Here is a 24,228-nt window from a genome sequence, read left to right as displayed (position 1 = left end):
AAAAAAGATTGATGTGGCTTCACCTTCTCCTCTAACCTCCATCAATGTCACTTCACCCCTGCTACATTGATATCAGTTGCAACCTTGCTCTCACTCTATTTCCAGAGATGCTGCTTGACCCCTGATGGGTGCATCCTGGTTTTCTTTCCCAACTGAGATGAATTGATCGGGTAGATGCACAGAATCTCTTGGCCATAGTAGAGGAATCAAGAACGAGAGGTCATAGGTTTTAGGTGCGTGGGGGGGGGGAGATTTAATAGGAACCTGAAAGGTCACTTTTTCAGACAAAGGGTGGTGGGTGTATGTAAATAGCTGCCAGAGGAGGTAGTTGAGGGAAGTACCATCGCGACGTTTAAGAAACATTTAGACGGGTGCACATATAAGACAAATTTAGAGGGATATGGGCCAAATGCAGGCAGGTGGGACTAGTGTAGATGGAAAATGTTGCCCAGTTTCGGCAAGTTGGGCTTACAAGTCTGTTTCCATGCTGTATCACTCTATGACTAACTGGATTCCAGCTCCAAACCCTGTACCCACCTGTCCACAGCATCTTACCCGTGGGTCCTTCTTCATGCTAGATCCATTACAACATAAGCAGGCACTATAGGATTTGCATTCAGATGTAGGGGAATTGAAAATGTGCCTTGAAATCACGATGATAGTGTGTAACGTTACTATTAGGCATATTCCCTTTCTTTTCTGTTTAGTTCTATCTTGTTTGCATTTTCTCCTTATTTTCTTTCTTTCCTTAAGGCCCTTTTATTTTCGGGGCTTTTTTTCTACACCTAAGGACGCTCTCTATTTATCTAAATATCAATCATTAACCGTCAATTATTGCGCTCTACACATCACTTCTATCCTCAAGCTTCTCTTTTTTCATTCTTTCTTTTCTATCAAAATTTTAAAAAAAGTTGTACATGAAATGTATTATGTTATATACCATGATTATTATGTATGTACATTGCTTCTAATTAAAAAAATAATAAATAAATAAAAAATAAATCACGATGATCGAGGAGCCTTCTTCTATTTAGCCCAGTACGGGTCCAGCTGAAATTCTTGTGTGCTTCTCATTAAAATGACTACAGGGTCAGTAGCATGCTGCTCTGCTTCAGTCATATTCACTGGGTCTGATCTTAGTTGCTGGCATTAGCTGCAGCCAACTGGAGCAGATTAATGGGCGAATATTCATTGCTTCCAACGTAACTGGGTAACATTGTACAGATTCAGAGAGGTTGTAGCAAGTTATGGTAGAGCAAGGAGAAGAATGGGCATCTTGATTTTCACGTGCTGCTCTGGGTGTTTCATTGAGAGATGTATAACCCCGGTACTATGTTGAGAAAGGTGGAACGGCAGCACAAACATGCCCAAGTTCAGCTGTTACATGGTGAAATCTCATCTGCAATGGGACTGCGCCATTATGCACCTTATTGTCCATATCTCAACAATTACTATCCATCACAGATCCTGCATTCATGTGCCCCATCACCAGACTTACCACAACTCCAACACACGTACCTGCATCTCACAGCTCAAAAACATGGCTTGGTCTTCAATCAAGGTGCCTGCATAATGCAGACATATTGCCTTTCTATTGCAGGAGCAGAGAGCAGACGATTATGCCTGCAACACCTGAATGGTGGAATAAACAGCTCACAGTTCACTGGCACACATTGGGATGGCTCACACTCTAATTTGCTCAGGAACTTCGGGGACACGGCAAGTGTGAGATTGCAATTCACAATTCCAATTCCAAGTAAGTCAAAAGAAAGTGTTGACTTGCAACCTAAATTCTAACAAAAGTCATGCAACTACAATAAGCCTCAGGATGGGCTGGCTCAAATTCAACGCCCAATAGTTCAACCAAAGCATAGATTTCCAGTCAACTGACACTGGATGCACAGGACTTTAAACATTGCATGGTATTCACAATATCGCACAAGTCTTTGCCCATTTACTGCAGAGACTATCCCCAGACATGTTGAAAAATTCATAAATAGAACCACGGGCAGTGAAGCCTCATTCAGTGGAGAACAATTTTAAATTACATTTTATTTGCCAAATGCATATTACTCACTGAGAGCAGAGCTAATATAAGAGATAATAGTAAACTAACAAGTTCCATCTTGAATGCAACCAATTTCTTAAAATATTATCTCCTAGCCATTTGGAACTAATTCTTCCATCCAAATGTTATTACGAGCTGCTAGCCATCAGCTATATTATCATTGTTGAACAGCAAGTGTCAATGATATTAAAAATACAATTTCATCCTGTTCCTATTTCATTCCAGCCCCAGCCAAGCGTAGCTTCCTTATTCCAGAATAAATTGTAATATGTGCTTTGTAAACAGCACTGACAACCCAGCTTGTGCCAACATTACCCCAGAGGTGGAAATACAGCTTTGTCGAGAGCAATCATACAAAATTTGATGCATGACTAGCCGCAAAGAGAAGATATTTTAACCAACTAATACAGCCATCAAACTGAGTCATCATTAAAATAAAATGTTTTAAACTCATCCAATTGCTTTTACTTGCCGCTGCAGCCAATGAGATATTAAACTCGGCTGATATGAAAAATCTGTTGCACTCATCTCCTTGGTCTATAGACGTTTTTTTAACTTAATTGTTAAGTTCATTGTTTTATTTAGAGGAGGATTATGTTATAATTATAGTGATAGCTATCGAACAAAAATAATCGTTAAAAAATAGTTATGTTGTAGCAAGATCTCTGTAGATTGCAACAGGGACAACAATCGTAGCAAGAAATCATTGAGGTGGTTTGTGAGAAAACCATGGACAAACCATTGAAAAAAGTGCAGGGAATGTGTGTACTGAGCGGTGGAGGACATCGACAAAATCACCAGGCCAGGCCGACCCCTGCAACTCCAAATCAATACTGCTACCGGGATAATAAATCTTTCTGGCCAAGTAAAGACTACAGATTGCTAAATGTGGGGCAGGTTGCGCTTAACACATAACAAAAAATAATACTTTTATCCTTATGAATTGGTGAGTAAATGGTAGATGACATTATCAATATGAGGATAAAACAAGGGCATTGTCAATGTCAAGGAACCTTAAATTAAACCCTTTTTAATGTCAGAAAAGTAAACTTCAAAATACTTTCACAGCATGTTTACAAAGGATATCAGCTCATAAATAAAACACCTTCAATCACATACATAAAAATAGATTTCCCTGCATTAGCAAATTCTTAGCATCCGTTCCACTGGAAGGATCATGCTGTTCTGGATGGCTTGGTGCTTATGTTTCCACATCACTGATACGCAACAGTGGAAAAGCTTTTTTTCCGGGGATCTCTGCAGACCAACTACTGTTCAGGCCAAATAACAGTAAAGACTGGGATGTTGAGGTTAAACTATCATTTTGATCGTGACATTTACATGATAACATCCGTAGCTCACTCTGACCCATCATCATCCCTTTGCACTGTTAAAAACAAAGACACTGGAGTGCTGGAGTAACTCAGCAGGTCGGGCAGCATCTCTGGAGAACATTCTGATCTGTTGAGTTACTCCAGCATTCTGTGTCTTTTTTTGTAGACCAGCATCTTAGACTTAGACTTAGACTTAGATCCTTTATTTGTCATTCAGACCTTTCGGTCTGAACGAAATGTCTTTGCCTGCGGCCATACATGTAATAATAAACAACAAAACACACAATAAACACAAATTAACATCCACCACAGTGAGTTCACCAGGCACCTCCTCACTGTGATGGAGGCAAAAATCTTAGGGTTACTGTCTCTTCCTTCCTCTTCACCCTCTGCGCTGAGGCGATACCCCACCGGGCGATGGTAAATCAGTCCCGCGGCTCACCGAGCTCCGCGAACGGGCCGCATCTGCAGTTCCTTTTATCCCTATCTACTGGTGCTTTCTTCAAACCTCAGGTAGGGTGTACATTTGAAAGCTAAACATATTGAAAGTACCTGAGCCTACAACATATCACACACATCCACTTTTTTTCTGAATTACTCCTTTGCAGAGCTTTCTGCAGACCATGTCATAGAACATAGTTATCCCTTCATAAGTGTTCAAAAAGATATCAAATTATGGCAGTACAGCAATGTTAAACCACTGCTTCTTTTATTCTAGGAGTAGCTTCAATACTCTCCAATGGTTTTCTCGCTCCTACAGTTTACAAAGACATAGCAGTTATTGGGTTAAACCATTGAAGCTCAGATCTAATGTTGATACATTTTAAATATGGTAACACCGTCCTCGGCATCTTAACTTCCAGCTATGGTTGTTGTATAATTTCCTGCTGGTTACAAGATCTAGCAGAAAAATCAATAATTAAGTGGACTTACCTCGTGAGAAAGAGCCAAGACTTAGCTTTCCATTCACAATAATTAAAGCCACGTCTAGTGGGCTGGGCACTGCTCTACAATCTGAAACATAAAATGATGACATTAAACACTGCCCCTCGGAAAAAAATTCTTCCAGAGTCACATGGAAAGTGCCGCAGATGAAAGTCAATGATCATCAAGCAGATTTCAAAGCTACCCAATCAGCTCACCTTAGCTGCTGCCGCTGGGACTTAGAATGATGCAGAGTGAAATGTTAATGTGGAACTGCATTAAACCACTTCAGTATCTGTAAGCACAGACATTCATGTGAAAGCTGCTGCTTCTGATCGATACAAATTGAACGGCAGATGTTACTTAGTCCCGAGGAGCTATTCAGATCAGATGAAGGAGAAATAATCTTTAATAAACAGTGATGGGCACTGAAGATTATAGTTGAATGTTAATGAATGATCAACCACTTTGTTTTATTATCTTACTTCTTGGGAGAATACTATTGACTGGAATTGCATGCCTTCAGCAGTAACAATGTTTATTCTTATTCCTTTACAACTTAATTTCAATTTATTTTTTTAATCAAATGCTTATCCGATTCTAATCAATTCACAGATATTACATTCATTTATAGAAACAAAGAATTGCTGATGCTGCCTAATACACAAAAGGGCACAATGTACTGGAGTAACTCAGCAGGTCAGGCAACATCTCTGGAGAACATGCACTGTTGATGTTTCGGGTTGAGACCTTTCTTCAGACTATTGTAGGGGGGAGTCCATATAGGGGAGGGAATGAGGGGTTCATTTTATATAGCATATTATATATTACCTTGTATATATTAGCTTTCTAACCAATAACAACAATACATCACTAAACATGTCGGTTTGATGGTGGTACATGGTATTCCAACACATATTAATATTTCACAACTATATGTGCCCTTGATGTTTGCTACTGGATCAAAGTAGGCACCTTTTCCACATTGTATGGTAGATATGTCTAATTCACAAAAAGCAGGATAAATTCAACTGACTCATCCATCAGACTACTCTCAATCATCAGCAAAGTGAAGGGAACTGCCAAGAATCAAATAAAGCAGTATTTACCCACCAATAACCTTCTCACTAGTGCTCAGTTTCACCAGCATCATACGGGTCCAGATCTCATCTCATCCTTGGTCCAAATATGACCCGAATTCATATTTGAATTCTAGAATATGACTTAAATTCAAAACTTGTGGTGAGAGCGACTGCCCTTGGCATCAAGGCAGCATCTAATGAAGGGTAGCATCAAGACACCCTGGTAAAACTGAAGTCAGCAAGCATAAAAAACAAAAACACCTCAGTGGTTACACAACGGAAGATGACCGTTGTTTTCTGAGGTCAATCATCCTGATCCTAGGAATTCCTGGGTCTTAAATCTAATTATCTTCAGCCACTTCATCAATGAGTTTCTTTTCACCATAAGGGTAGAAGTGGGGATGTTTTGTACATTGTGCAATCACCATTTGCAGCTCCTCAACAGAATAAGCAGCCCATGCCTGCATGCAGCAAGGGCAAAATAAAACCTAGACATAGGTTGATAAGTGATCTGATAAATAACATTCACACCATCAAAGTACAGGTACCAGTGAATGGCCATGTTCAACAAGAGAGATTAGCCACCCTCTTGACATACAACAACATTACCTTCGCTGAGCCCCAACCATCAATATCCTAGACCATTAACTAGAAGCTCACCTGGACCAGTCACATAACTAATGTGGCTTAATAGTTCTAAGGCCGGGAGTCTACAATTTGATGCACCTCCGGATTTCCCAAAGCCTTTTCACCACATGCAAGGCATATTTTGAGTGTAATGGAACAAATATTGCTCCATCAGTAGCACACAATGACTTCAGTGAATACCATCACAAAGTATACTTCAATTTCTTCCCTATGCTATTCTGATACATCTTCTAAATCCAAGATGTCTGCCACTAATGAAGGTCAAGGGGAAACTCCCGTGAGTACGACCTCCTGTGGCTTCCCTCCCTTCCAAGTGGCGCACCATGCTGACTTGGAAATATATTGCTGTACCTTCATTATCTCTGGACCCAAATTCTGCAGCTCTCTTTGCAACAGCTCTGTGTGAATATCTTCACCAGAAGGACTGCAGCAGTATTATCAGGTGCTCGCCACTACCTTCTCAAAGGCAATTAGAGATGAATTGTAAATGCTAACCTTGGCACAAGGCCCAGATACATACAAATGAATTTTAATAAATGTCTAGAGTCAATCATGCATCATGCAGCGTCACATGGAATAACCTGGAACAATTCATAGGACTCTGGTTTTCAATCTTGGTCATTTTTCACATGAATCAGACCATACAATGCATAAAGAACACTGGCTATTTTATTTCCAATAATATTCCACTGTACCACAATTGTGTCTGAAATAATTCTGATGTATAAAATAGCCCAAAATAAATGAAAAGGAACTTTTTGATAATACAACCTGCATGGAAGAACATCAGCTCATTTAATTATTCTACCATGGCAGACAGCGGATTTTATTTTTAAAATCTTCTTTTATTTTCATTATATTTTAATTAATATTCAAAATTAATCCCGTATACGAATAAACCATCATATCATAATAGCATTATTTCTGATCATTCACCATTGACTTTTATATTTAAATTGAGGGAATGCCGGGTATAAAACCTTTTTGGAGATTCAACGCACAAATATTAAATAACCCGCATGGCTATGAGTATATAAAAGAACAAACAAAATTATTTTTCGAAATAAATGACACGCCGGGTATTTCTGCACTACTATTATGGGAAACCTTCAAGGCATATATTCGCGGCGTCATAATCTCTTACCAAAGTTTTCAAAATAAAGAAAATAAAAGAGAACTTCAGCGGATAGAACAGGAAATAAAATTACTAGAACTGGGCAATGCAACTGACCCAACCATAGATAAACATAATAAGATAACTTCATTGAAATATAAAATCAATAGAATATTATCGGCAAAAGTAATAAGATTATTCCAAATTACAAAACAGGCACACTTCGAATTTGGGGATAAGCCACATAAATTACTTGCGAGGCAACGGAAGCAACGAGAAAAGGAAAAAACTATCACTAAAATTAAATCGGATAAGGGTGAGTTTCTAACACTGCCAAAGGATATTAATAACAGGTTTGCCCAATTTTATCATAATTTATATACATCTAAAATAAATACAGATGTTAGTAAAATTACAATTTTTTTAGATAATTGCAATCTCCCAAAATTGGATTGTTTAGAACAAGAGCAATTAGGAGCACGGATTACTAGTGAAGAAATAAAACAAATAATAAACTCACTGAAAAATGGGACGACCCCAGGACCAGATGGTTTTAGTAAAGCAGGCTTATACCGAAAATAAACTACCAGAAACCCTAGCAGAAGCAACAATAACGCTTATACCAAAAAAAGATAAAGATTTAGATGAACCGGGTTCTTATAGAGCTATTTCACTTCTAAATACGGATCAGAAAATTTTAGCAAAGATTCTAGCTAGAAGACTGAATAATTATATTAACAATTTAATAAATATGGATCAAACGGGATTTTTACCCAAAAGCCAATCATTTAATAATTTGAGAAGGCTTTTCAATATAATGTACTCTCACAATGAGGACAATGAAGATATTTCAGTTGTTACGCTGGATGCAGAGAAGGCATTTGATCAGGTAGAATGGCAGTATTTATACAAGGTACTCCAAAAATTTAATACGGGAGAGAATTTTATTAGATGGGTTAAACTACTTTACGATAGACCTACGGCAAGAATATTAACTAACAATATGCTATCTCCAAAATTTTACTTATCAAGGGGTAATAGGCAAGGTTGTGCCTTATCACCATTGCTATTTGCCCTTATGATAGAACCGCTGGCCGAAAGGATTAGAAATCACCCAAATATTCACGGATATAACACTAAGGACTCAAAGAATAAAATTTCATTATACGCTGATGATATCCTTTTATATATTACTAATACACAAACGAGTATACCCACCTTATTAACACTAATTGAGGAATTCGGCTCTTTTTCAGGATATAGAATAATATTTGAATAAAAGCGAAATTATGTCTTTAAAACCACAGGATTCGAGACACTTACTAAAATTCCCCTTCAAAATTGCAACAGAAAAATTCAAGTATCTGGGTATTCAAATTACGAGAAGACACAAATCATCAAATGCCATTCTACGCTTCTCTGCATCCAATTTTATGCCACTATTAAATAAATTGAATGATATGATTACATTTTGGAAAACGCTCCCGCTCTCATTGATAGGTAGAATTAACGCTATAAAAATGACTTTCTTACCACAATTAATATATTTGTTTCAAGCGATCCCAATATATATTCCAAAATACTTTTTCAAAAAACTAGATTCTACTATCACTAATTTTATATGGGACTACAGAACACATAGAATTCAACGAAAGCATTTGTGCAAATCTAAAGAAGTTGGGGGTTTATCATTACCTAACTTTATGTATTACTACTGGGCAGTGCATATTAAGAACATAATGTACTGGTTGGATAGTTCCACTCAGCAGTTGGAGTGGATAAGATTGGAGAAAGAGGAGTGCTATCTGCGCGATATAGGAACGATCTTGCTCTCACCGATAAAATTGAATAGTATAATATATAAGAAGAACCCAATTATTCACAATACAATAAGAATTTGGAAACAAATAAAAGTATCCTTGAAATTAAATAATCTATCAGTACTAACCCCACTATTGAACAACCCCGCATTCAAACCTTCTCTCATCGACAACACATATCAACAATGGGATAGACTGAGGATTAGGAAAGTAGGGGATATGTATGAATTGGGCAAACTGTTATCATTTCAACAATTAAAATTAAAATTTAAACTGAAGGATAATCAATATTTTAAATATATACAGATATGTGTCTTTATGAAGAAATATACACATAGATTTCAAATTATAATTTTAGACCCTTTAGAAGAAGCAATGAATATTAAGGCTGATTCACAAAAATTAATATCACACTTTTATAATAATATATTAAATAGAGAATTACCTTCAACAGAAGCACTAAGAGAAGATTGGGAACATGAGTTAATGATAAAGATCTCGAAGGATAGATGGGAAAAGTATCTAATGAACACACATAGTTGTTCTATTAATGCAGGACATAATTTAATTCAATTCAAATTATTACATAGACTATATTATTCAAAAATGAGGTTGAATAAATTTTATCCAAACATCTCTCCCAGATGCGATAAATGTTTGTTTCAAAACGCTAATATAACACATTCATTAGTACGATGTGCAAAGTTGAATCAATTTTGGAGCGATATATTTGATATATTTACAAAGCTTTTCAAGTCAAGAATAGAACCTAAAACGGAATGGATTATATTTGGAATAATAGTAGAAGATACCAATTTAAATAAAGACCAAAATGTTTTTTTTAATTATGGGTTAATAATTGGAAAGAAATTGATACTTAAATTTTGGAAAAATACAGCCATACCAACTGTTAAAATGTGGATTAGGAATATGATGGACATAGCACGCCTTGAAAAAATGAGACTCCGACTAATAGCTAAATATGACCAATTCTTAAGGAGTTGGTCTCCTTTCATCGACTTTTTGGAATCATGTGATGCAGCGGTACCGTAAAGATTGCTGATTTCAGTTCATGCCGTGGATAGATCTACATCTCCGAATAAAGATTTGAAAATTTCTCTTTTAAGGGGCCTTCTCCTATTTCTACTTTCCACTTTTTCTTTTTTTTATATATACACACTTCACGTTTTTCTATTCTCTACCATCTATTTTCCCCCCTTTTCCCCTTTCTATTGTTTTCTTTTTCTTGTCTTGCTTACTTCCTTCTCAAAACATAAAACTAGAGGTTGTACATAGAATGGATTACGGTATGACATAGTTGGCACCTAAAATTAGGTTCCACTGTACTGTTTTGTACTGTATTAACTTCTAATAAAATAAACACAAAAACATATATATATATTTTAATTAATAATAGTTTGGTAATTCTCACATTAATATTTTACACTAAAAACTTTCTTCAGATTTGCATACATTGTAACTATGGCATCAGGTAGGCGTATCTGTCTATTTAAAAGATACAGCTAATTTAATCAGGAAGAGGGGGAGAGAAGGAGAGAGTGAGAAGGGTCTCATGCTGAGGGAAGTGCATCTGTTGATTAGGCAGATTAGAGAGGTTCATGCAGTATGTCTCCACAACAAATGTGTACGAAATTTTCAAATGTTCAGTCTCAGAATTAACAGCAGAAGTAAGAGGATATTTGCTTCATACGTTGTCAAGTAATCAACTAAATAAACTCCAAAATGCAGGGGAATAATGACCATCATTCATTCTTGGAGACTAAAGTTTGCTTCTCATAAAATAATCTATATTGCACAAGCTACTGATATCATTTTTAAATGTAACAAAATGACTTAGTAGAATTTGGAGGTGATCTTTCATTACATCAATTGTCACCATCACATCAATAACAATCAAAGGTTACTGGATATACCTGCCCGCTCCCCCTTCACTCCCCTTTCCTCCCTGTGCCTCATCTGGTCACGCAGCCATTCCTCCCACCATTCCATTCCCACTTTCACCATAAACCCCCTTCCCCGTCTCCTTATCCTATATCCCCTCCTCTGGCTTCACATTTCACTCCTCTTCTCTCTATCTTACACCATTAGTTTTCCTTTTTTGGTTAATTGTATAACTGTTCATTATTCCACTAAAGATGTCACTTGACCAATATGCTAGATTTTTGTAAGAACAAACAGTGTAATATTTTTTCTTCTAACTGCTGCTTTGTTCCAGTGACTCATTTTCACACGTCAAGGACAACCTAATTGCAGAGTCATTCACTTCCTCCTCAGTGATCTTAGGAAAGTAATAACTAACATGATATTTCAGGAAGACTGATACATCAATTAAAAAAATGAGCATGTACAGATTTTTTACATTGCTTTTTAATAGCTTAATTATGATAAATTGAAGAATGTCACATCACAAAGGGCAAAACCCTAATGAAAAGCACTAATAATGCAAATGGAAGAAGGAAATAAAACAAAACCCATGAAAAGGACTACAGAATAATTTTGAGACACAAGAAACTGCAGGTGCTGGAATCTTGTTCAAAACTCAAAGTACTGGAGGAAGTCAGCAGATCAGGCAGCATCTGCGGAGGGAATCGACTGGAGATGTTTTGGGTCATGACACTTCTTCAGACTGTCAGGCGACGTTTTAGGTTGGCATCCTTCATCAGACTGTTCAGGTGATGTTATAGTCTGAAGTAAGGTCGAGACCCAAAATACCACCATTTCATTCCTTCCACAGTTGCTGCCTGACTTACACAATTATTACTCCAACACATTGTATAAGGAATTATTCATTTCTCTCCACCTCTCTGCAACTTAAAGCACGTACCATGTCTGATGAAAGACCATAAACCTGAAATGCTAGCTTTTCACAGATGCTGTCTGACATACCAAGTATTTCCTGCAATTTCAACAAATTGCAAATAGTCTAGATGTCATTGTTGAATTCTGAAACTCACTGGCTTTTGTTTAGCCAAACTTTTGTCATCGAGTCATACAGTATGGAAACAGGCCTTTTGGCCCAACTTCTCCATGCCGACTAAGATGCCCCATCTACGCTAGTCCTATCTGCCCGCATTTGACCCATAACCTCCTAAACCTTTGCTACCCATGTACTTATCCAAATGTATTTTAAATGTTGTTATGGTACCTGCCTCAACTACCTCCACTGGCAGCTTGTTTCTCTCTCTGCGTGAAAAACTTGCCCTTCAGATTCTGATTAAATCTTTCCACTCTCACCTTAAACCTATGTCCTCTGGTTCTTGATTCCACTGCACTGCAATATTCCCCTCCTGCTGGCAACATCTTCTCTTTGAAACTATGGTTTCATATATGGTCCATAGCAGAAGCGTCCTCATTGCGGGGCTGGAAACTGGAAGTATCCTGAGCCAATTCTGCTCCCACCATCATCTATTACGACAAGTGATGGCTCCCACTGATTGTCGCAGGAAGCTTGTGTCCTTTTCAAGACGGACGATGACAGCGAGGTCCAAATTTATAACAAGATGGACACGAAAAAAGATGTATTGTGCCAGGTTTGGTACATTCCCCCCAAAACATTCATTTATCTCATTTTCCTTTGCATATCCTATCTCTGTGGAGGTTTTTGAATGTGACAATGAAGTAAAAAAAACTATAGAAGCTTGTTTCAAAATAATTTTAAAGTGTCATCGAGTCATATAGTGTGGAAACAGGCCCTTCGTCTCAACTTGCCCACACTGACAACATGCCCCATCTACACTGTCCCCACCTGACTGTGCATGGCCCATTTTCTTCTAAACCTGTCCTCTCTAAATGTACTGTATGTACCTGTCTAAATGTTTCTTAAACGTTGCGATAGTCCCAGCCTCAACTACATCCTCCGGCAGCTCGTTCCATGCACCCAGCATTCTTTGTGTAAATAAAGTTACCCCTTAGGGTCCTATTAAATCTTTCATCTTTCCCCCCTCACCTCTGTGTCCTGGTCCTTGATTCCCCTACACAGGAAATGTTCCACTCTTGTAGGCACCTGTTTGGAACTACGGTTTCATATATCCTGTGGGGTTTGGTACATTTCCCCTCAAAAATTCATTTATCTCATGAACATGAGCCAAATTGGAATGTCCTGGCTGTGAGAGAAGATCATAAAAATGCAAGTGCTTGGTTATTTCACAAGTATTTGACATATTTCAGGATCCATGTTCCAACTGAGGTTTGTTCATAGGACCATAAAACAGAGTCAAGTCAAGAGTGAGTGTTTTATTGTAATATGTCCCAGATAGGACAATTAAATTCTTACTTGCTGCAGCACAACAGAATATGTAAACATATAAACCATATAACCATATTACAATTACAGCACGGAAACAGGCCATCCCGACCCTTCTAGTCCGTGCCGAACACGTATTCTCCCCTAGTCCCATATACCTGCGCTCAGACCATAACCCTCCATTCCTTTCCCGCCCATAGTACATAACGGGAGAAAGAAAATTCATATAGTATATATACACATGCACCAATACTCAATAAATAAACAAATATAGTGGAATAATATAGAGCAGAATTAGGCCATTTGGCCCATCGAGTCTGGTCCACCATTCGATCATGGCTGATCTAATAATCCCAGAAGTAGACGCTTGGGCTGCAGAGTAATGTTACTTCCAACCTGCCTTTAACAAATCACTAATTCAATGCTGCTTTATTCAAAATGGTAGCCCAACGAGAGTCTTATGGTAAATGCCGATTGTGGAAATTGCCAGATACATATGACTCAGCTGAAAATAACATTTACTCGTGTTCAGCACACTATTTAAATCTCTGGGAACATGTTTTCTGCAAGGAAGACAATCTGTGCTCATGGGTTCTCAGTATTCCTGCTGTTCGTCTGGCAATTACAGTGAAAAAGGCCTTAATCTCACAAAATCTTCAGGAAAAGGAAATCTCACATCAGAGTTACAATGAAAACAGCACTAAAATGCATCTAAGGCTTTGCTCCTGTTTGAGGTCACAGATGTTGGAGCCGCCTGGGTGAGTATATTTGCACTGTAACCCCTGTGTGCCAGTGATGGATCTGTTGTCAAAGATGGTGAAAGTTTCTTGAGTGTTGTGTAAGAAGGAAATGCAGATGCTGGTTTAAACCACAGATAGACACAAAACACTCAGCGGGACAGGCAGCTTGAGTGTTGTTGGGGCTGCATTTATTCAGGCAAGTAGAGAAAATTGCCTTGTTGATGGGGTGTATGGAGGTACAATAGGTCACTCACCACAGGGTACTCAGTCTGAAGAAGGGTCTCGACGCGAAACGTCACCCATCCCTTCTCTCCAGAGTTGAATTACTCCAGGATTTTGTGTCTATCTTCAGTGTAATCCAGCACTTGCAATTCCTTCCTACACATACTCAGTCTCTGCTCTGCTATTGCATCAATGATATTTATGTGGCTGGTCCAGCTGAATTTCAACTATGAACCCCTGGATGTTGATTATAGGATAGTCAGTGACTAATGCTATTGCATGTCAAAAGTAGGTGATTAATTAGATGGAAATGATTTTGGCATTTCTCTAATGTGAATATTTCTTGCCATATGTCAGCCTGTACCTACATCTTGCTGTGTACAGGTGTTGACAGCTTCATATGCTAACGATTTGTGAATGGTATTGAACTTCGTGTTGGAATTTCCAGATTTTTAAACTTTCTAATGAATCCTTTGCAAACATATGATTCTTCCTCACTGCTCCAATTCTCACCAATGTCTTTGATATAATGGGCCTATCCAGATAGCAGCGCTGCATGAGACAAAATGATTAAATAATATGAAGGGAATCTGACATACTGGTGATGAAGGCAGTGAAACACATTGTCCTGTTTTTTTCTGTTGGCCGGCTGGAGTAGAAAGCATTCTCTGGTCTTGAAATGCAAAGAAAAATCTATGCAGCACCAGATGATCTCACTTAGAATGGTTGTTAATGGAAGGGGGTGTGTCAGTTAAGAGGATTTTGTGATATATTAAGAAAGTAGTGTCAGGAAAATAAGGTTCTATGTTTAACTTTCTATATCTAACAGCTTCTATATTTAACAGCTTCAGGAAGAGACACTAAACAAACATATTTATGGCTGCGATATTCAAAAACCATGGGCTGGGTTGGTCTGGATCAGGTCCTATGCCTCGGTTGTTATACAAGTCCATGAACCATCCTTTCATGGAGAGCCCACCAAAAATTGGAAATTAAATGTTTCAGCCTTTCAAAGGTTGCTCCAGTGGTTGATGGTAATGAATTCACTGATAATGCTCATAATGTCTATTATCATAGTGCATTTATCAATGGAATATTAGATTCCCACATAATATTTACTCCTATATTGTCTCCACTTATAGGTCTGCTGGGTAGTAGTGCAAAATATTCAAGGGTGCCTTATCCAGTTTCAAACCAGCTCCTGGTAAAGTGACAACACTAGCCGGACCTGGAAATTATATTTTTATTCTCCAGATGTAGAAAAAGCTGTATCAAATAAAATCACACAAACCTTGCCATGCATGTGCATTTCGTTGTCTAATGCATTTCGTTGTCTCTGTACATGCAGAATGCATCTAGAATTCATATTCATATTCATCAAAAACTCTTGGATGAGAGTTGAATGGCCATCTGTTTTGTGTACCCAAAGACAGGTAATAAGTGAGTGAATAAAGATAAAGCATCTCAATTTTTATTTCACTAAACAAATTCCATTTTCCATCGGGGCTTTGGGTAGGCCTCATAATTGGCTGCTGACGGCTTGGCTTACAAGGTGAGCTTCCATTCCTGACTTCTTCCAGATCTTCCTCCCAGTAGGTTTGTAAATGTGAACATGCAATCAGCGAAGGATCAGCCATGATACGCATCAACCAGGTGGACCACAGTCAAAATATATCACCCCAAGATGGTCCGGACAATAATGTATTTACAGCAGCCCCTCAGGTCTCTCCTCATGTTATTTGGAGATGGGCTTAAGTGAAATAACAGGGAAACAGAAACTCTTTCAGGTTGGTTTTACAAAAAAGTTCCTGGAGAAACTCAGCGGGTCCACAGCAATAGAATCTAAAAAGCGAAGGAAATAGGCAACGTTTCGGCCCGAAACCACCATTCTGAAGAAGGGTTTCGGCCCGAAACGTTGCCTATTTCCTTCGCTCCATAGATGCTGCTGCACCCGCTGAGTTTTCACTCCAGCTTTTTCATTCCTTCTGTGTAACCTTAGATTCTCCAGCATCTGCAGTTCCCTCTTAAACACAGAAACTCTTTCAGGTTGGTTTTACCAGGAAAGTTCCTTGATAAATAGGCTATTAGGTCCACAGATATTTAATAGAAACATAAAAAACATAGAAAATAGGTGCAGAAGTAGCCCATTCGGCCCTTCGAGCCAGCACCAATTCCATTCCATTCAATATGATCATGGCTGATCACCCAGAATCAGTACCCTGTTCTTGCTTTCTCCCCATATCCCTTGATTCCTTTAGCCGTAAGAGATATATCTAACTCTCTCTTGAAAACATCCAGTTAATTGGCCTCCACTGCCTTCTGTGGCAGAGAATTCCACAGATTCACAACTCTCTGGGTGAGAACGATTTTCCTCATCTCAGTCCTAAATGGCCTACCCCTTATTCTTAAACTGTGACCCCTGGTTCTGGACTCCCACAACATCAGGAACATTTTTCCTGCATCTAGCCTGTCCAATGCCTTAAGAATTTTATATGTTTCTCCAAGATCCCCTCTCGTCCTTCTAAATTCCTGTGACTATAAGTCCAATTTCTAGCCTTTATTTCAGAATTAGACAATAAAGTATGGAGATTTAACATTTTTTATTGCCTTAGTAATAATGAATGGTAATGACACAAATAAATACCATTCAGTATTGCTTGAGCTGGTGGGCCTATTATATGTGGAAAGTACAAGAGTTCTGTAACAACAGGAATTTTCTTCAATCCATAAGTCCAATGACCAGCACAAACTAAAATTGGACTGATGCCAGTAAATTCATTGTTTGTGTGGAAAGTCCAGGTCTTCTTCTTCAAAGTAGACATAGGTTTATGAAATGGTAAGCAATTGACAGACCAGTTATTAAAATCAGACCAAACAAGGGTCTCGACCTGAAACATCACCCATTCTTTCTCTCCAGAGATGCTGCCTGTCCCGCTGAGTTACTCCACCATTTTGTGTCGATTTCCAGTTTTTTTTAATGTTCACTGTTCTTATTGGCTGATCCTAGTTAAAGCAAGTGAACTGGGCCAGATTCGGGTAGGCTGAGAGATGGGAGACATGTGCAAACAACAGCAATTTACCCGAATTTCAAGTACTCAGCTATGCTGCCAGCACATAAACATGTAGTCTCACAGCTAACCTTCTATGTCCTTCCAATCTCTAAAATCCACAGATGGATGAAATGCAACAAAAAATTAATTAAGAACTTTCAATTAAAGATTGTTGCATTAATTTAGTCAGTTGCCAAGTATGATAAGATCCACTCGTTTAAATTATTTATGGTATTTTACAAGTTGCTGCCCACTACTGATATCGGCAATGCTTCGTCGTTTCGGTAAAGTGAATTCCTTTCTTTTCTTCGACACTTCCCTACCATTCCTTGACCTCACTATCTCCATTGCAGGTGATAGACTTCTGACCGACATGCACTATAAACCTACTGACTCCCATGGCTATCTGGACTACACTTCTTCCCACCCTGCTTCCTGAAAGGACTCCATCCCCTACTCCCAATTCCTCCGCCTACGCCGCATCTGCTCCCAGGATGAGGTGTTCCACACCAGGGCTTCTGAAATGTCTTCATTATTCAGGGAACGGGGGTTCCCCTCCCCCACCATAGATGAGGCTCGCACCAGGGTCTCTTCCATACCCCGCAACACTGCTCTCTCTCCCCATCGCCCCACTCGCAACAAGGGCAGAGTCCCCTAGTCCTCACCTTTCACCCCACCAGTCGTCACATACAACATGTAATCCTCCATCAGTTTCGCCACCTCCAACGTGACCCCACCACTCGCCACATCTTCCCATCTCCCCCCATATCTGCCTTCCACAAAGACTGCTCCCTCCATAACTCCCTTGTCAATTCTTCCCTTCCCTCTCGGTCCACCCCCTCCCCGGGCACTTTCCCTTGCAACCGCAAGAGATGCAACACTTGTCCCTTTACCTCCCCCCTCGACTCCATTCAAGGACCCAAGCAGTCGTTCCAGGTGCGACAGAGGTTTACCTGCATCTCTTCCAACCTCATCTATTGCATCCACTGCTCTAGATGTCAGCAGATCTATATCAGTGAGACCAAGCGGAGGTCGGGCGATCGTTTCGCCGAACACCTCCGCTCGGTCCGCAATAACCAACCTGACTCAACACTTCAAGTGGCTCAACACTTCAACCCCCTCCCACTCCGTATCCGACCTCTCTGTCCTGGGTCTCCTCCATGGCCAGAGCGAGCAACACTGGATATTGGAGGAACAGCCCCTCATATTGGCTGGGGAGTCTGCATCCTGGGGGCATGAACATTGAATTCTCCCAATTTTGTTAGCCTTTGCTGTCTCCTCCCCTTCCTCAGCCCTCCTGCTGTCTCCTCCCATCCCCCAGCCTTCGAGCTCCTCCTCTTTTTTCCTTTCTTCTCCCCGCCCCCCAACCCCGATCAGTCTGAAGAAGGGTTTCGGCCCGAAATGGTCCTTCGCTCCATAGATGCTGCTAAACCCGCTGAGTTTCTCCAGCTTTTTTGTGCACCTTCCTTTCTTTTCTTAATCTTCCAATACTCACCAAACAGATTCTTCCATTTTACCAGCCAAATGCACTACATAGTGTGCCAAACAGACACTTGCTTGGAAAACCCCAGCCAGAGTGGAAACACCAGGCGTAAGAAGAGGAAAGGAAATAAATCCACTGTGGAAGGCTACACACGCACATGCAGACATACCACTGATAATATCAATAACTTTGCAGTTGTTATTATCTGAAGACAGAGTACACGTGTGCAGACTCTATTAATGGACTCCATCTGAAAATGTTCAGCATCCAATAATAAACAAATCTACAGTGTAGGAAGGAACAGTAGATGCTGGTTTAAATCGAAGGCAGGCACAAAAAACTGGAGTAACTCAGCGGGACAGGCAGCATCTCTGGAGAGATGTTTCGGGTCGAGACCCTTCTTCAGATAAACTGATCTAGTTTAGTTTTTAGTTTAGCTTAGGATCCAGTTACTCATAATTAGTTCATTACTTCATGGGCTTTATAATAAGTTAGGTCTGATCACAGCAGAGCAGCCTTTTCTCCCTGAACTTGTGTCAGTTAAAGATCAATCTGCTCATGACCAGCAGCTTCTTTGGGTAAGCATTCCACTGATCTGTGAAACTTTGAGACAAAGTCAACTGGATCAACAGACATGTTTGGCAGGATCAACGTCGCACCAGAGTGTTGGAAATAATACGTGTCATAATTTTACAACAACACCTGTTAGAATTTGAACCAGACTGAAGTATTACAGGCAAGTGGTGATCTTGTTAATATGCAACTACTTGTCATCAATCCACCTATGGGACCAATTAGTTTGGAAGTACAGTTATAACACATATTTAAAGAATTGCTTTTGTCTTGAGACTTGTAAATGGCCTGAATACAGCTGAGAGATAGCCACGGAACTACTGAGCTCTATGTCAGAAATAAGTGATAGCAGTGCATTTGAAGGTGGTTTATCAATGAATTACATTGAGGCACAGGAGTAAGGAGAACACCTGATCATTTTCTAAGGAGAAGGTCTTGAGAATGAAAGAGTTGGTTGTGAAGCCAGTGAGGTGACACATCAACTCTGAGTGTGTGATCTCATTAAAAATCTTGCTTCATTAGTAAAGATCCCTGGAAAATTGGATGCAAGATGCCATTCCCTTTCTTTGGATTGAATGGAAACTTCAAGTACCATTTTGTTTCTGTTATAATGAAAACTGAGGGAGTTTTAGCACAACTTTATTGAAACATTCAACATGCAAACAGTGCCTGACTATCTGGAATGTGAAATTACTATTATTCAGAATTTCTGGGTAAAAGGAGAAATTGAAAACAAAGTAGAGATAAACATGACAAAAGTGGAAGGAGAGAGGAAACGGGAGGGGGGAGAGAAAAAGAGAAAAGCATTGATTTTCATCAGGAGTGTAATTACTAATTGAGAGATCAGTTTCGACCGAGGCACTTAAGATGACTGCCCTGTCATAGGGTCATAGAGGGTCAGAGTCATCCAGTGTGGAACTTGCCTTTGGCCCAACTTGCCCACACCGAAAAACTTGTTCCATCTACAAGAGTCCCACCTGCCTGCATTTGGCCCATATCCCTCTAAACCTATCCATGTACCTGTCTCAATGATTCTTAAACATTGCGATAGTCCCTGCCTCAAGTACCTCCTCCAGCAGCTCGTTCCATACACCCACTACCATTTGTGTGAAAAAGGTGCCCCTCAGGTTCTTATTAAATCTTTCCCCCTTCCATCTTAAAACAATGTCCTCTGGTTCTCAATTTCCCCTACTCTGTGCAAGAGACTCTGTGCATCAACCCAATCTATTCCTCTCATGATTTTGTACACCTCTATAAGAGCACCCTTCTCCTTCTGCGCTCCAAGGAATAGTCCTAGCCTGCTCAATCTCTCCTTATAGGTCAGAACCTTGAATCCTGGCAACATCCTCGTAAATCTTCTCTGCACCCTTTCCAGCTTCCCTGCTCTTCTTTGTAGTAGTAACTTATGATCTAGTATGTCAACCTGAGATAGTTATCCCATGAGATATTATCTCATCCAAATCACAGCACCTCCCCAAACAGTAGGGCTCTCTCAGCTCTGCACTTTGGCCAAAATATTTGTGCTTTCAATCCCTGAAGTAGGAATTGAACCTACAAACCACGGACCCTGAGACTGGATTTAGCTTTGTTTAGTTGAGGGATACAGCTTGGAAACAGGCCCTTCGGCCCACCGGGTCCGCACCGGCCAGCGATCCGTGCACATTAACACTACCCTACCCACACTAGAGACAATTTTTGATTTTTGATACCAAGCCAATTAACCTACAAATCTCTACATCTTTGGAGTGTGGGAGGAAACCGAAGATCTCCGAGAAAACCCACACAGGTCATGGGGAGAACGTGCAAACTCGGTACAGACAGCACCCGTAGTCAGGATCGAACCTGGGTCTCTGGCGCTGTAAGTCAGTAGCTCCATCGCTACGCCACCATGCCGCCTTTTTTTCTACCCACAAGGCTAAAATTATCACTTGAAGTGAAACGGAGGAAATAGCGGACCACGAGATTATCCACTTGGCCACCTCCTCACTGAGTTTGAACAGATTTTGTGGTGTGTGTTGATGGCAAGCTCACAGTAAGTTCTCTCTCTGCCTTTTATAGCACAATTAAAAAAATGCATGGACCGATGAAATCCGACAAAAATGAAGAGCACAGATTCCGTGGCATTATTAACAGGCAAAATGTGTACAAAGGTCGCAAATTGACATTAATATAACAGGTGTAGTACAAAAATCTTAATAACATGAAATTAAACAATAATTAACTTGTAGTGAAGCAATAAGCATGTTGCAAAGAGCAGACAAGATTAATGGAAGGCTGAGTGGCCCCATCTTCAATTAAACTGCCTCCCAATTACAAAGCTTTCACCCCAACCGTGCACCAATTAATTCCTAATTTCTAGCAGTAACTTTGCTTGGTTTCCAGGGAACACAGGAATGCAGCTGGAATTGTGATGACACTGCATTAAGTAAAAGCACGAGGATTAAGAAATACTTAACAATCAATGTGTATAAAAAACTGAAACTGCAGAACAAATGACAATAACAAAGTTGGCTTGAGGACTTTAGAGATAAGGCGATTCAAATGATAGAATTCTTTTACTTCATGGAATTTTTTTCCTAATCTTGTAAAGGTTTATTGTCAAGGTTATCAAAGAATATCGCAGGTGCTGAAATGCTGTAATGTCTTGCTGGCAATACATCCATCAAATGAATTTCATTTCTATCCGAGTGACTATTCAAGCACGGTCCCACAATGCGAGCAGCATATGGTAAAGGTTACTGAACAAAATTTGTCCGTACCACACACATAACTAGGTCAAAAATTACTCACCAAAAAATGTCAACGCATCATCGTGTACACACGGCAGTTTAAATATATCCTGTTAGCACACACGTCAACTGCAGCGCTACCTATACTCAGCTCCTTTGTTTGCGCTTGCCAGCTCTGGTCTTCATTCCTCAGGGGACCCATACAATCACCCGCAGCAGGATGTAACACAGCACCTGGTAAACTGTGCTGGGCAGGGGTTGACTTACAGCCAGTGAAAAGCATGAAAAATTCATGTGGTTTCGCAGGCAATCCCTTGATTGCTGCTATTAAACGTGTTCCTTTCCCAATACGTATGAATGATTAAAATGATTTAACCAATGCACTAAAGCCATTGTTACGTGCTAGTCATAGAATATATTTCTGAAAACACGGTCCTATGAGTTTAGATCACAAGATCATAAGTGATAGTAGCAGAATTCGGCCATTTGGCCCATCTAGTCTAATCCGCCATTCAATCATGGCTGATCGATCTCTCCCTCCTAACCCCATTCTCCCCATCCGCCTTCTCCCCATAACCTCTGACACCCGTACTAATCAACATTAGATTTAAAATGTAAGTTGTAAAATTACTTAATTCTCTACTATAAATCTCCAAAGACAAAACGGTTGATATTCAGAGTGCCATGGATGGTATGTTTCTATAAACCTTGTGAGCCAGGTACACTTTGAGTTAAATATGTTATGAACTTACAGTCACTGCTCATGAGGTGCCCTCCTTGATATCAGACAATAACCTCACCAAACATTTTATCAGCCAGGCTAATCTCAATCTTCCTCTGCCGTGTTCTATTCTGTAACGTTCTCTCAACTGATAAACATCACCAGATTTCCTTTGTTTCTACCCCTAATAACATCTGTAATTTCCATCACTTCACTATAGGCAGCCGTCTTGAAGATGTGTTTCTCTATCTTTCTCCCCATTTGTAAAGGGAGCTCTGGAATCAGCACCCAGTGAGACAGATGTGATGTTGAGGCTCTATAAGGTGTTGGTGAGGCCACATTTGGAGTATGGTGAGCAATTGTGGGCACCATATCTGAGGAAGGATATACTGGCTCTGGAGAGGGTCTAGAGGAGATTTACAGGAATGATCCCAGGAATGAGTGGGTAAATATATGATGAGCGTTTGACGGCACTGGGCCCGTACTCGCTGGAGTTTAGAAGGGGGGAGGGACCTTGTTGCAACTTACCGAATAGTGAAAGGCTTGGATAGAGTGGATGTGGAGAGGATGTTTCCATTAGTGGGAGAGTCTACGACTAGAGGTCATAATCTCAGAATTAAAGGACTTCCTTTACGAAGGAGATGAGGAAGAATTTCTTTACTCAGAGGGTGGTGAATCTGTGGAATTATTTGCCACAGAGGGCCGTGGAGGCCAAGCCAATAGATATTTTTAAGGCAGAGATAGATAGATTCTTGTTTTGTACAGGTGTCAGAGGTTATAGGAACGCAGGAGAATGGGGTTGGGAGTGAGAGATAGATCAGTCATGATTGAATGGTGGAGTAGACTTGATGGGCTGAATGGCCTAATTATGCTCACATCACTTATCACCTTAGATGTTGAACCACCAGGATTTTTGAACAAATGGAAAGCAGATTATCAGAGCTTTGTGGGAGCTGTATTAGTGCTCTGGGGGGAGTCCCCATTGGTTACTTTTGTCTTGTGCATCAAGCTGCCTCGCCTCACCTGCTCCTCAGCCAGCATAACATATCTATCTATCTATATCTATCTATCTATCTATCTATCTATCTATCTATCTATCTATCTATCTATCTATCTAGTTTTTCTATTTGCGCAAAAATGGTATGTGATAGCGCCACGATTTTACGCCAGGTTACTCGCCGTTCTCCTGTGCTGTGAGTGCAACAAGTTTTGTTCCAATCAGTGGTATATTGTAAAAGTTATCGAGGTTTAAAAATATTTAAAACCGCGCGTGCACAGATTCCTTCAGTCAGCGCCATGCAGATTGGTCTCTTCTCCTGTCAGTCAATGCCACGGCCGGGATGGCGACGCCCCTTCCTGCCCCACTGGCGGTGGCCTGTCCCGCCTCACTCACAAACTCGTCTCTCCCCTCCTCACAGTAACTTGTCTATCGTCTCCCCCACCACCAGCGGCGGCC

General features: G+C 40.0%; 1 protein-coding gene across 2 annotated transcripts in view; it reads right to left on the bottom strand.

The window, feature by feature from the left end:
* pacsin1b (protein kinase C and casein kinase substrate in neurons 1b) overlaps positions 1-22,496 on the bottom strand; it is a 221,166-nt gene extending 198,670 nt beyond the window's left edge. The window contains exons 1-2 of one of the 2 annotated variants that reach the window (XM_055654464.1): positions 22,113-22,496; positions 4,336-4,416 (exon numbers count right to left, since the gene is read on the bottom strand). The gene's annotated coding sequence lies outside the window, so the exon portion shown is untranslated. The remainder of the gene's footprint in view (positions 1-4,335; positions 4,417-22,112) is intronic. The other variant, XM_055654468.1, reaches the window with a different exon arrangement.
* Between the last annotated feature and the right edge of the window lie 1,732 nt (positions 22,497-24,228).

The sequence above is a fragment of the Leucoraja erinacea genome, chromosome 24 (genome assembly GCF_028641065.1).
Source record: "Leucoraja erinacea ecotype New England chromosome 24, Leri_hhj_1, whole genome shotgun sequence".
Taxonomy (NCBI): Eukaryota; Metazoa; Chordata; class Chondrichthyes; order Rajiformes; family Rajidae; genus Leucoraja; species Leucoraja erinaceus.
The sequence above is the reverse complement of the archived record's forward strand: the minus strand, read 5'-3'. Positions and strand labels throughout refer to the sequence as shown.